The 12,922-nt window shown below is 32.4% G+C and overlaps 1 protein-coding gene across 4 annotated transcripts in view; it reads left to right on the top strand.

The window, feature by feature from the left end:
- Positions 1-12,922, top strand: part of ank1b (ankyrin 1, erythrocytic b) — a 124,090-nt gene that overhangs the window by 1,584 nt on the left and 109,584 nt on the right. The gene's annotated exons all lie outside the window — the stretch shown is intronic.

The raw sequence follows: 12,922 nt of genomic DNA, 5'->3' as shown, positions 1-12,922 counted from the left end.
TGTCAGCTTAGCATTTATCAGCGTGCTCGCCTAACTATGCGATCGGGCAGAGATATGTGGCCGGCGGTGGTAGAATGTCAGCGTAGCGCCAATTAACAGAACCGAGATGCTGAGACGCAAGCAGTGACACTGAGAGTCTAAAGATCACTCCGAGGACTGTCCTTGAGGGTTGGCTTTTTAATCTTCGGTGGGACATCTGATGAAGCATTTGTCAAGGCTGTCAGTGACCTCTTGAGATACACGGGGTCTGGGAAATCGAGGTCGGGATGCGTGTGATGATACTGTTGCTTTTTTGATTTGATTGAAATAGCGTTGTGTTTAATAAGCAGTTAAGAACTCACTCTGAGTATTTTATAACTTTAATTATCATGCATTTAGACATTTGTGTAGGGGGATTTCATTCAAAGACTCAAAATTCAGATGTTAATATTTATTTCCCAGGGCCTAATATTGTGACAATGCTTGATGCAAATGTTTTTATGAGCTTCAATGAAAATTGTGCGGCTGCAGGCATAAACCAGTACACATGTAACAATTGGCATTAAAGGGTAGGGTAAACAACTGGCACATACGCAAAAACCAGAGCGGAATATTATATTATTAGCCTTTTGCTATTTATTTTAGAAATGTTCAGAGTTGGATAAATTGGATAAATAAAACATTCATTTTATTGGATAAAATAAAACGTGTTGTGAGTCAAGCATTAGGAACAGAATTATACTCTCTATTTAAATTGCGATATCTTCGGACAGTTATGCAATTAAATGGAAGTAGCATCAGATCTTTTCTATTGAGATAGACATCTGGGTGTAAGAGATTATCAGGGGAATAAAACTTGGTTCCTGGCATCGGTTGTTGATTCAATTTTGACATGTTGGCACTGCACTAAAAATGTATGTTAGCTTGCTGTCGGTTGTGCAAGGGCGGGATTTAAAAGGATAGTTTAAATTTAAATTGTCATAATTTTTTCACCCTCAAGTTGTTCCGGTATGAATTTCTTTCTTCTGCTGAACATAAAAGAAGATATTTTGAAGAACAGTTGATGGACCCCATTGACTTCCACTGTATTCATTTTTGTTTATTATGGAAGTCAATGGGCCCCATGAATTGTTTGGCTACTAACATTCTTCAAAATATCTTCTTTTGTGTTCTGCAGAGGACATAAATTCATCCACGCTTGGAACAACTTGAAGGTGAGTAATTGATGAAAGAATTTTAATTTGGGTGAACTATCCCTTCAAATGAACAAAATGTTTGGAGACGTCTATGTCTCCACAGAGAAATTAGCTGTTTTCACCATAGACTGTAAAAAAATATGGACGTAGTGTCCCTGACGTCACCCATAGGAATCTGATAAGCCGTTCTGAAGCTTAAAGTAGGGGCGAGCTGGGCATTGCCATCTTGTGAGCCAGTCATCGTGTGTCACTCCCGGATAACAGAAAATGGGCAAAAAGGCGGGATGTGAGGTGACGCAATGACTGTAGATGGCAGATAAATGGCTATCCACTTGTAACCACGCCCTTAATTATGCAGAACTTTAAGGCTTTATATAACGTAAACGAATGAGTTATAAAAAAATTCAACCCCCTCACAGTTGTCATGAAGATCAAAATTAGCCGTAAAGGCAAAAACTACAATTTGTACCAGGCTGTAAACATGTTTTTTTCTGCTGTAAAGTTGAGAATTTTAACATGGGGCTCAATGAGATTCTGCTCCCTTCTGGAGCCTGCCTCTAGCGGCCAGTTAAGGAATTGCAGTTTACATTACTTCCGTATTGGCTTGAAGAGAGATAGCGGAAGGTTGCCGCTTAGTTTTCACTGTATGTTTGAGTTAAAGATGCACTTTGTAAATGTTAGCGGCATCTAGTCGTGAGGTTGTGAATTGCAACCACCCACTGCACACCCCTCCCTTTCATGTATATTATATTGCATTTCTGTCAATAGAGCCGCATTAATATTACACACTGCACCGTTAAGTCATTTTGTTTAAAAACTGTGAGATTAAAAGTAAGAAGAAAAAAGCAAACATACATGGATGAATTAATTCACAAATTATAACATGCATTTATAAGGTAGATTGATTTGCTTGCTCCCCTCCCTAAGTCAATGTGGAGCAGTGTTTGCTATTGAAAATGGGAATTTATGTCACAAGGACCCTTGTTCTGTTGTGGGTGACATTGTGCTGCTGAAATGTGCCAGTTTTGCTGAAGCCTGAAAGTGTTTTGGACAGTTTGTGGCCTTGTGAGACTTCAGCTGTTGGTGGACAAACAGTTGTGTTGTGATTTTTACACCTCCCTGAGGTGAAGGTTCAGAGAAAAATAATGTCAAGTGTCCACAGTGTGAGACGCAGAGAAACTAGCTATTTCAAATTGAATATACATGCATACTACACAGTATTTTGCATGCCATATAATTATTATTATTATACTTTTTTGCAACATTAAACATATACTGTAAGGGTGGGGCAAAATATTAATAGGGGAATATATCGTTGTCCTTCTCTGTGTGATACAAGAATCAATACGGTGGCGCCAAATATTGATATTTTAATTTATAAAATAAGGCACCCTAAATAGATTTCCCTGCTCTCAGCGTCGCTACTTTATGGCTCCTCGAGGTGGCGCTCAACACAAGAATGAGGGAAACTTGAACATAAGTTAACTAGCCTAAGAAAAAGAAGGGTATGGCGGATAACAGTGTAAGTAAATAATTGATGCCCCATCCACGTTTAAGTCCAACGTCTGAAAAACCTGCACTTAAAGGGTTACTTCAGCGAATAGCATATGGCTTTGTATCAGTAGAAACCCTGGAGTATATTCAAATGATTGTACTTTCCCCCCTCATATCCCCCTGAGACAAGAGATTTATGCATTTTATTTCTGGAAAAATTCCTCCTATTACGCAAATTGACTATATTTGCATCAAAGGAGGAATGTTTGGCCAAAGGCTAAAGACTACAGCCAGCAGAGGGAGCCATTTCCTCATGTTTTGAACCCGCACATGGGGGATGGGAGATTACACTCAGTGCTCAGCTGGCAGCTACAGGCACTCATTAAAACGGAGCTATGGTGAACAATGTAAGTCTTTTAACTTCTCAAAATAATTTTTTTTATTAATTTAGCTTAATAGAAGTTAAGCATGCAAAGGCATGAACTGAAACGCGCCAGACTGAACTCGCGTTGTGAATGTATGCCGCGAGTGTTGTCGCGATTACCTCAGCTTTCATCACGAGAGCTCATCAGCTCATTTACCTGACTCCTGCAGTTAGTGCTCAGTGCTGTGATACTCGTGCAGTGACTCACTCATTATATTGAACAGACACGTTCAGGTTTTAATTGTAGTGTCTTCTCCAACTCAGTCACAGTAATCCAGTTGGTGGCTTTGGGAGTGGCCTCACAGGGTAGCGAAGCATTCTGGGAATTGTAGTCTTTCATCCCCATGAGACAAAAATAAATTTTCTGTCTTTTCTCAGTCTAGAAGGCACCAAATATAAAAATAATTTCACATTTCTACTATCTTGATGACCCAGTTTAAATACAGATTTATCTTCCCAGCACTGAAGTACCCCTTTAAAGGGATGGTTCACCCAAAAAGGAAAAATACCCCATGATCTATATATATATATATATATATATATATATATATATATATATATATATATATATATATATATATATATATATATATATATATATATATATATATAATGGCAGTAAATGGAAGCCTTCTGAAGCAAATCGATGGGTTTGTGTAAGAAAAATATCCATATTTAATCAATGGATTATGGGGGGCCAAACAGGAAATAATTAAATGTAAATCTGAATATATAGTTATAACTATGAATATATAGTTATAACTCTGAATATATAAATGTAATTCCCGAATATATAGTTATAACTATGAATATATAAATGTAAATCCTGAATATATAGTTATAACTATGAATATATAGTTATAACTCTGAATATATAAATGTAATTCCCGAATATATAGTTATAACTATGAATATATAGTTATAACTCTGAATATATAAATGTAAATCTGAATATATAGTTATAACTCTGAATATATAAATGTAATTCCCGAATATATAGTTATAACTCTGAATATATAAATGTAAATCCTGAATATATAGTTATAACTATGAATATATAGTTATAACTCTGAATATATAAATGTAATTCCCGAATATATAGTTATAACTATGAATATATAGTTATAACTCTGAATATATAAATGTAAATCTGAATATATAGTTATAACTCTGAATATATAAATGTAAATCTGAATATATAGTTATAACTCTGAATATATAAATGTAAATCTGAATATATAGTTATAACTCTGAATATATAAATGTAATTCCCGAATATATAAATGCAATTCCCGAATATATAAATGCAATTCTGAATATATAAATGTAATTCTGAATATATAAATGTAATTCTGAATATATTAATGTAATTCTGAATATATAAATGTAATTCTGAATATATAAATGTAATTTCCGACTATATAAATGCAATTTTTGTGATGGGCTTCCTGTGTAGTCTCCATCTGAGATAGCCGAATTTACGATGTCATTGAGTAAAGCACAAAGACTTGATTGAAGATATAGCACATTTCATGTGCCGCTGGAAAATTATTCAGAGCTATCATAAAAGCCATAATCATATTGATATGGTCTTCAAGATGTCTTGAGGTTCTTTCAAGAATGCAGAGATTTTGTTGTTCATGTGAAAAATGGTAATGGAAGGAATTACATTTATATATTCGGGAATTACATTTATATATTCGGGAATTACATTTATATATTCAGAATTGCATTTATATATTCGGAAATTACATTTATATATTCGGGAATTACATTTATATATTCAGAATTGCATTTATATATTCAGAATTGCATTTATATATTCAGAACTGCATTTATATATTCGGGAATTACATTTATATATTCGGGAATTGCATTTATATATTCAGAAATTACATTTATATATTCGGGAATTACATTTATATATTCAGAATTGCATTTATATATTCAGAATTGCATTTATATATTCAGAACTGCATTTATATATTCGGGAATTACATTTATATATTCGGGAATTGCATTTATATATTCAGAATTGCATTTATATATTCGGAAATTACATTTATATATTCGGGAATTACATTTATATATTCAGAATTGCATTTATATATTCGGAAATTACATTTATATATTCGGGAATTACATTTATATATTCAGAATTGCATTTATATATTCAGAATTGCATTTATATATTCAGAACTGCATTTATATATTCGGGAATTACATTTATATATTCGGGAATTGCATTTATATATTCAGAATTGCATTTATATATTCGGGAATTACATTTATATATTCGGGAATTGCATTTATATGTTCAGAATTGCATTTATATATTCGGGAATTACATTTATATATTCGGGAATTGCATTTATATATTCAGAATTGCATTTATATATTCGGGAATTACATTTATATATTCGGGAATTGCATTTATATATTCAGAATTACATTTATATATTCGGGAATTACATTTATATATTCGGGAATTGCATTTATATATTCGGGAATTGCATTTATATATTCGGGAATTGCATTTATATATTCAGAATTGCATTTATATATTCAGAGCAGAGCATGTCAGCGGAGTGGAGCGCATGCGGAGCAGGGAGTGAAGTGACATGTCTCTTAGCGTGCTACGAAGACTCTAAAGAATCCCATTTCTAGGCATGTTCCCCGAGCTATAGCTTAGGAAGTTGCTTATACCTTATATATTATTAAGATAAGTGTGACGTTATCAGGTGCTGTCCGTGGCGGTGGTGCTGAGCTGATCATTGAATCAAAAATCGATTTCCCTATTCACTCTAAGAAGGGGCTGTTTAACGTGAGAACGCGGTGTTCTTTGTAGGCTAATAGAAGCACTTCAGAAATAGTTTAAATTAATTAGGACTCATAGGATCTTATACATAAAATCAATATTGCAAACTAGATCCAACCGAGGATATTTTGAAATGATCGTGCGAACCCGCAACGATTCAACCTCTCATGCCCAAACGTATCATGCATGAATATTATCATAATATATTTTGCCATAGTCTTAATTAAGCGTAGAATCATATTATTGATGTAAATCAATCATTTCTACGATTGGATGACCTACTCAATAAAAGCGCAACACGCAAACCATTTTATTAATAGCATCTACAGCGGAGCAAAGAAGAAAGAAAGAGAAGAGCGGCAGCAGCTGAATTTCGGAGCTGGGTTGTCTTGACAAAGTCAGACCAACAAGATCTAAAAGCTGCTGAATTTGCTCCCGTGGCAGACAACATTTATTTTGAATTGCAGCTTCTGACATGGCAGCCAGGAGACTAAAGTTTTCACGGATGAAATAATGCACATAGAAATGGCTCTGGGGACAGCGCAGTCTTTTATTTGGCACAACTCTTCGATGTATAGACTCCATAATGGTTTGCAAGCTGATGTAGACTACCTTTGGATAACACAATTAAAGCTATTATCAACTGTATCAGTGTAATGACTAATTGTATCAAAACGCTTAAATTATCCAAATTATATTCGTATAGACTGAGATGCAATGAAACTGGTGGTCACTATCTGAATGAACTGTCAGCGGTGATAAGCTATAGGCTTAGCTAAGAGTGCTCCAGACCAACCTTACGAAAGAATGACTTACAGAAGGAATACTTAAGAACATAGAGAAAATCAACATTATGGTAGCCTACGGCTTGAGCCTTGAGGTATAACTTAAGAACGACGTATAGCGTAAATGTTTCGGGAAATGCAGCCCCGCATTCATACTTATGTTTAAATATTTATAATATTTAAACATATTTACATTTAAATATTTATAATATTTTAACATACATGAAACAAAATAAGCTGCGTTTTCTCTAACCCCGTGCAACGATTTTTTCCCCTTAATTGATAGCGGAAGCAATTGGCCATATACAGATAAGTGTAAAACAACTACAAATGGTCTACTTTTTACACCCCCCCCCCCCCCATGCCTTAAACAATGCCATAAACATCATCAACAAAGTTTATGTAGCACAGTATGTTGCGATTGAGTGGAGCGCGCAAAGCTCACATGCTCTGATTCAGAGTTATAACTATATATTCAGGATTTACATTTATATATTCAGAGTTATAACTATATATTCAGGATTCACATTTATATATTCAGAGTTATATCTATATATTCAGGATTTACATTTATATATTCAGAGTTATAACTATATATTCAGGATTCACATTTATATATTCAGAGTTATAACTATATATTCAGGATTCACATTTATATATTCAGAGTTATATCTATATATTCAGGATTTACATTTATATATTCAGAGTTATAACTATATATTCAGAGTTATAACTATATATTCAGGATTTACATTTATATATTCAGAGTTATATCTATATATTCAGGATTTACATTTATATATTCAGAGTTATATCTATATATTCAGAGTTATAACTATATATTCAGGATTTACATTTATATATTCAGAGTTATAACTATATATTCAGGATTTACATTTATATATTCAGAGTTATAACTATATATTCAGGATTCACATTTATATATTCAGAGTTATAACTATATATTCGGATTTATATTTATATATTCTGAGTTATATCTATATATTCAGAGTTATAACTATATATTCAGGATTTACATTTATATATTCAGAGTTATAACTATATATTCAGGATTTACATTTATATATTCAGAGTTATAACTATATATTCAGAAGTTATAACTATATATTCAGGATTCACATTTATATATTCAGAGTTATAACTATATATTCGGATTTATATTTATATATTCAGAGTTATATCTATATATTCAGAGTTATAACTATATATTCAGGATTCACATTTATATATTCAGAGTTATATCTATATATTCAGGATTTACATTTATATATTCAGAGTTATAACTATATATTCAGGATTTACATTTATATATTCAGAGTTATAACTATATATTCAGGATTATAACTATATATTCAGGATTTACATTTATATATTCAGAGTTATAACTATATATTCAGGATTCACATTTATATATTCAGAGTTATAACTATATATTCAGGATTTGCATTTATATATTCAGAGTTATAACTATATATTCGGATTTACATTAATATATTCAGAGTTATAACTATATATTCGGATTTACATTAATATATTCAGAGTTATAACTATATATTCATGATTTACATTTATTTATTCATAGTTATAACTATATATTCAGATTTACATTCAATTATTTCCTGTTTGGCCCCCCATAATGGATGTATATAATATATATATATATATATATATATATATATATATAGTTATATATATATATATATATATATATATATATATATATATATATATATATATATAGTTATATATATATATATATATATAGTTATATATATATATATAGTTATATATATATATATATATATATATATATATATATATATATATATAGTTATATATATATATATATATATATATATATATATAGTTATATATATATATAGTTATATATATAGTTATATATATATATATATAGTTATATATATATAGTTATATATAGTTATATATATATATATATATATATATATATATATATATATATATAGTTATATATATATAACTATAAAATATTTTTTTATAGTTAGACAGATATCATGATGTATCTATCATTATAGGATTGTCTAGCACTATATTGATTTTCGCAGAATGTCTGTATCGGGATATTATTGGTATTGTTAGCCTTGTATTGTGTATCGTATCAAATCGTGAGGCACCCTGTGATTCCCACCCCTATCATACTGTAGTACGCTATTTGTTGTCACATGACCTTATTACATACATATTTAATTTGGCGAAAGGGAATCCATTTATCCTTATTTTATTTAGATTCTATGTTATATTTTAAATGTAATTTTGTGCAGAAATCTCTTAAATATCAGAAGTTATTAAGCATAAACTTGCTGTTTATTCATCACCGGAAATGTAAGGTGCATTGCAATGTGGGATATAATACACATTTTAGTATTGGTCATGTTGGTATGCCATGCATGAATTTTGTTTTCTGTGCACAGTATACTGTAAAAAAAAAAGATGACAGTAGTACAATACTGTACTTCTCTAAACATAGCCTTTAATAAAGGCAAAAACAGATGGGTCAAAAGCCTTTTATTGTTTCTTTAACTCTTAGAAATGGCCTAGAGTGCATCATTTAGTAGTTGCATTGGTGCTTTGTAGCCTTTTGACTTTAAAAGATGGTATATGAAGTAGAGCTGCCTTGTAAAACATCTTAATTACCCCACAATACATTTATGTCTCTTAGGTGATCTTGCTGTGTGTGTAAGATCTTATGTATCACATCCAAATGGCCTACACACGGCCTGGCCCAGATTTCTATACAGCAGAGATCATTCATTTTGTCTTGTTACCCAATAGGAAAAGGCAAGAGAAGGTGAAGTCACACATATCAGTAAGTACCTTCAGACACGGGCTATATTTATTCTGTGCCTGAGTCCCTACCAATCTGTCCGTGATCCTGCCAACTGAAGGGATGTGTTCTCCCAGGATTCTGGAAGGTTCAGTTGTGATCTATCTATGGGTAGATGGTTTTGTAATGCCATGTGTACACCACTAGAGGCAGCAGACTGGGAGAGTGGTCTGCTGAGAGTGGGAGTGACAGGTGAAATATAGCAGCATAATGTCAGAGATCAGGGTTAGCCCAAGTGCATTATAATTAAGTACCTTCTGTGGTCGTAATAAGATATGACCACATTTACCATTAAAGCCACACTGCTTATCTTTAATATCTCTATTGCTGATAAAGACTTAAATGTCTCTAGATGCCTGTCTAGACAACAAAATGTGAAATACCATGACAAACACCCATATACCGGTGTGTATCGAATATTACTTGCCGCCTTCTTTCAGAAGTCAAGTCAAATCCAATTGATTTGGACTTAATAAATGTCAATTTTCTTTGTCCTTGCTACATTTTCACTTTTTCTATATTAGAATGTTAAGGTTAAGAACAATTTTACACAAAAATATCAGAATGATTTCTTTTACTATATATATATATATATATATATATATATATATATATATATATATATATATATATATATATATATATATATATATATATATATATATATATTCCATTACATTTATTTCATTCTCTTTTTATCATTCTCTTTCATCAAGATAGTAATCTGCTCTGTTAACATTGAGGAAAACATGTAGTGTTGTGTTGTAGGCCCTTTAAAAGTTATCATACACAGGAAATTCAGTACCGGTAGTTAGAGCGATGCTCTATAGAACATTTTTCATTTGAATTCTCATATGATTAGTTACAGTCAAGGCACACAAACGGTTTATGGTCCTTGAAGCTTCTAGAATATTTTTTGCTGCAGGCATAATTGCTTTGAAATAGATCTCCTCAAAAATTAAATATTAAAGCTAAAGCTGAATCATTTTTATCCTGACTTAAAATGGTCGTATATCACATTTTTCCCAGTGACATCTAAAGTGCAAATTTGTTCAGTAATTAGGACTGCTAGATTTGTATTTGTTAATTTTTGCTTGTTGAATAATGAACTCTGAGACATGGTCTTTGTCTCAAACCTACAATACCAGTGTCTCCCGTGTGCATAAATGTAAAAGCACAAAGTTTGATAAGATTGACTTAAAATCTCAGATTTTGTCAGCATCATTTGTGTATAGTTTTTGATTTCTGAATCTGTAAGGGCTGCAGTTGATTTCTTGGCTTTGCAGGTTTTGTGGAAGTAGGTGTAGTATTTAACAATTAAAATTCGATGTCATTTTTTATTCTTTGGATGCTTGGTTGCACGGGGATATAATAGTGAAAAGTGCTGTGATACAGCAATGGTTTGTTATGTTAATCTGACACTGCTTTGTATAATTAGATGAAGGAACATGTTTCGCCTTTGATATTTGAACATTTCCGGTTGATAAAGATTGGATTAATGTGTTAATTACTGTCTCTCCTCTTACACTGTAAGTATGAAGCAAGATATATAATTGCATTTATGGAGGTGGGAATTTATGGAGAATACTCTCTGTATTCTTTGTGCCAGCCACCTCCTTTTATCATTCTTTACATGAAGCTAGCACATATTTGAGGCCTCTTGGGCTCAGTTACGTTCATTTCTGTTGGAAGCGTTAATTTTTCAAGGTTTTTTAATTTGCATATTCAAGGCTTATTATTTCTACACACTGAATCCCTGAATTCAAACTAAATCGGTTTATTAAGCATAGTCAGTGGCGATATTACATTGATCAAGAATGCATAATATATTTACAATGCATATTACATTGATCAAGTATGACAACACATATTTACAATGCATACTATTTGGATGCACCCTAAATTGATTAAGATGCATTTTATAAGGATTTAGTTGCATACTACATTTACTTGGTACTCATACTATACAGATTCTAATACATAAGCATATAATATAATAAATATGTAATGTATTACGAATTCTGAGTCAATGTTGTAAGCATACTCAATGTAGTATGCATCGCATACTAAATCCAAAAAGCATTCTGCATGCTATGTAATAAAATTGTGCTAAATTAAACATATATATTAGGGGTGTGACAAAATATTGATAGGGCAATATATCGTTATCTTTATGGTAAATGCAATCCAAATGTTTTATGTTTTAACACACAGATAATTTCCAGGTTATCTCGTCTGCTCACTGTGTTCAATAGTATGTGTACTTACTAGTTTTCACTGTATTGTGATTCTTGCTCCATTAACCTTGCCAGTTAAACACAACTAAATGATGATACAATCTTTTGCTTTTCACACCATCTTTAAAGGTCAGCAAAATGTTGGGTTGAGCCTTGGTCTTCTATTGCAGCGTTGAAAAGAGTCATGTGATCATGGTCGGTGTCCACCTGAGTTGACGTCATTCACCACCAACTCACATTGACAAGGGAATATCCGATCTATCCTCTTACATGGCTGGCGCAAATGTATGTATCCAATTCAGATCAGCTTTATTTCCAGATATGAATGAGGCCTAAAACCGATCTGAGAATATCAGAATTCATGTGTTTTTTGTTTTATGTTTGTGGGTCATATCCGTTCAGTGCCGCATAAATTCAGTGTCGAATTGAATTGTTCAGTATCGCATATTATTACAGTGTCAACTACTCTTGCTGTTGACCTACCAGTGCCCCATTCGTAGGCTAGTCATAATAAGGTGTCATAGTGTGAAATATATTTACATCGTACAATAATACGTCTTAAATGAATAAGACAGATGTAAAAGGACAGATGTAAAAGTAAAGGTGAAAGTCTCGCTTAGAAACAGCTCACTTACACTAGCATTATCAGATTAGACTACATTATAGGTCCCATTCTTCGTGTGTTTTCGAAGCTTTTATTATGTTTACAGTGTGCAATATAACATGAGTTCATGTTTCGCGTGTAAAAAACATATTTTTTTATGTGTGTATTTTTCGCACAATTTACTTATCTGTATACCGCTGTTTCCTCTGTCCTAAAAACGGCCTGATGATTTCCTTGTTCTATGAAGTCCCTCCTTCAGAAACACGTAACGAGTTCTGAATAGGCCAGCGCTTCCCGCACTGTGATTGGACAGCAGCTTAGCACACTTTGCCCGGAAAGGTCCCGCCTCTTACCATAACGGGTAGATACGCGCGCTCAATGTTATTGCAAAAATGTCTATATTGCCTTATCAATTTGAGCCGGAATCAGACCTGGAGAATATCGAAGAGGATCGATTACAACCTGCTCAGGAAAGACTTTTGCTGGATGTTTCAGAATGGT

This window comes from Pseudorasbora parva, chromosome 18 (assembly GCF_024679245.1).
Source record: "Pseudorasbora parva isolate DD20220531a chromosome 18, ASM2467924v1, whole genome shotgun sequence".
Lineage (NCBI taxonomy): Eukaryota > Metazoa > Chordata > Actinopteri > Cypriniformes > Gobionidae > Pseudorasbora > Pseudorasbora parva.
The sequence above is the reverse complement of the archived record's forward strand: the minus strand, read 5'-3'. Positions and strand labels throughout refer to the sequence as shown.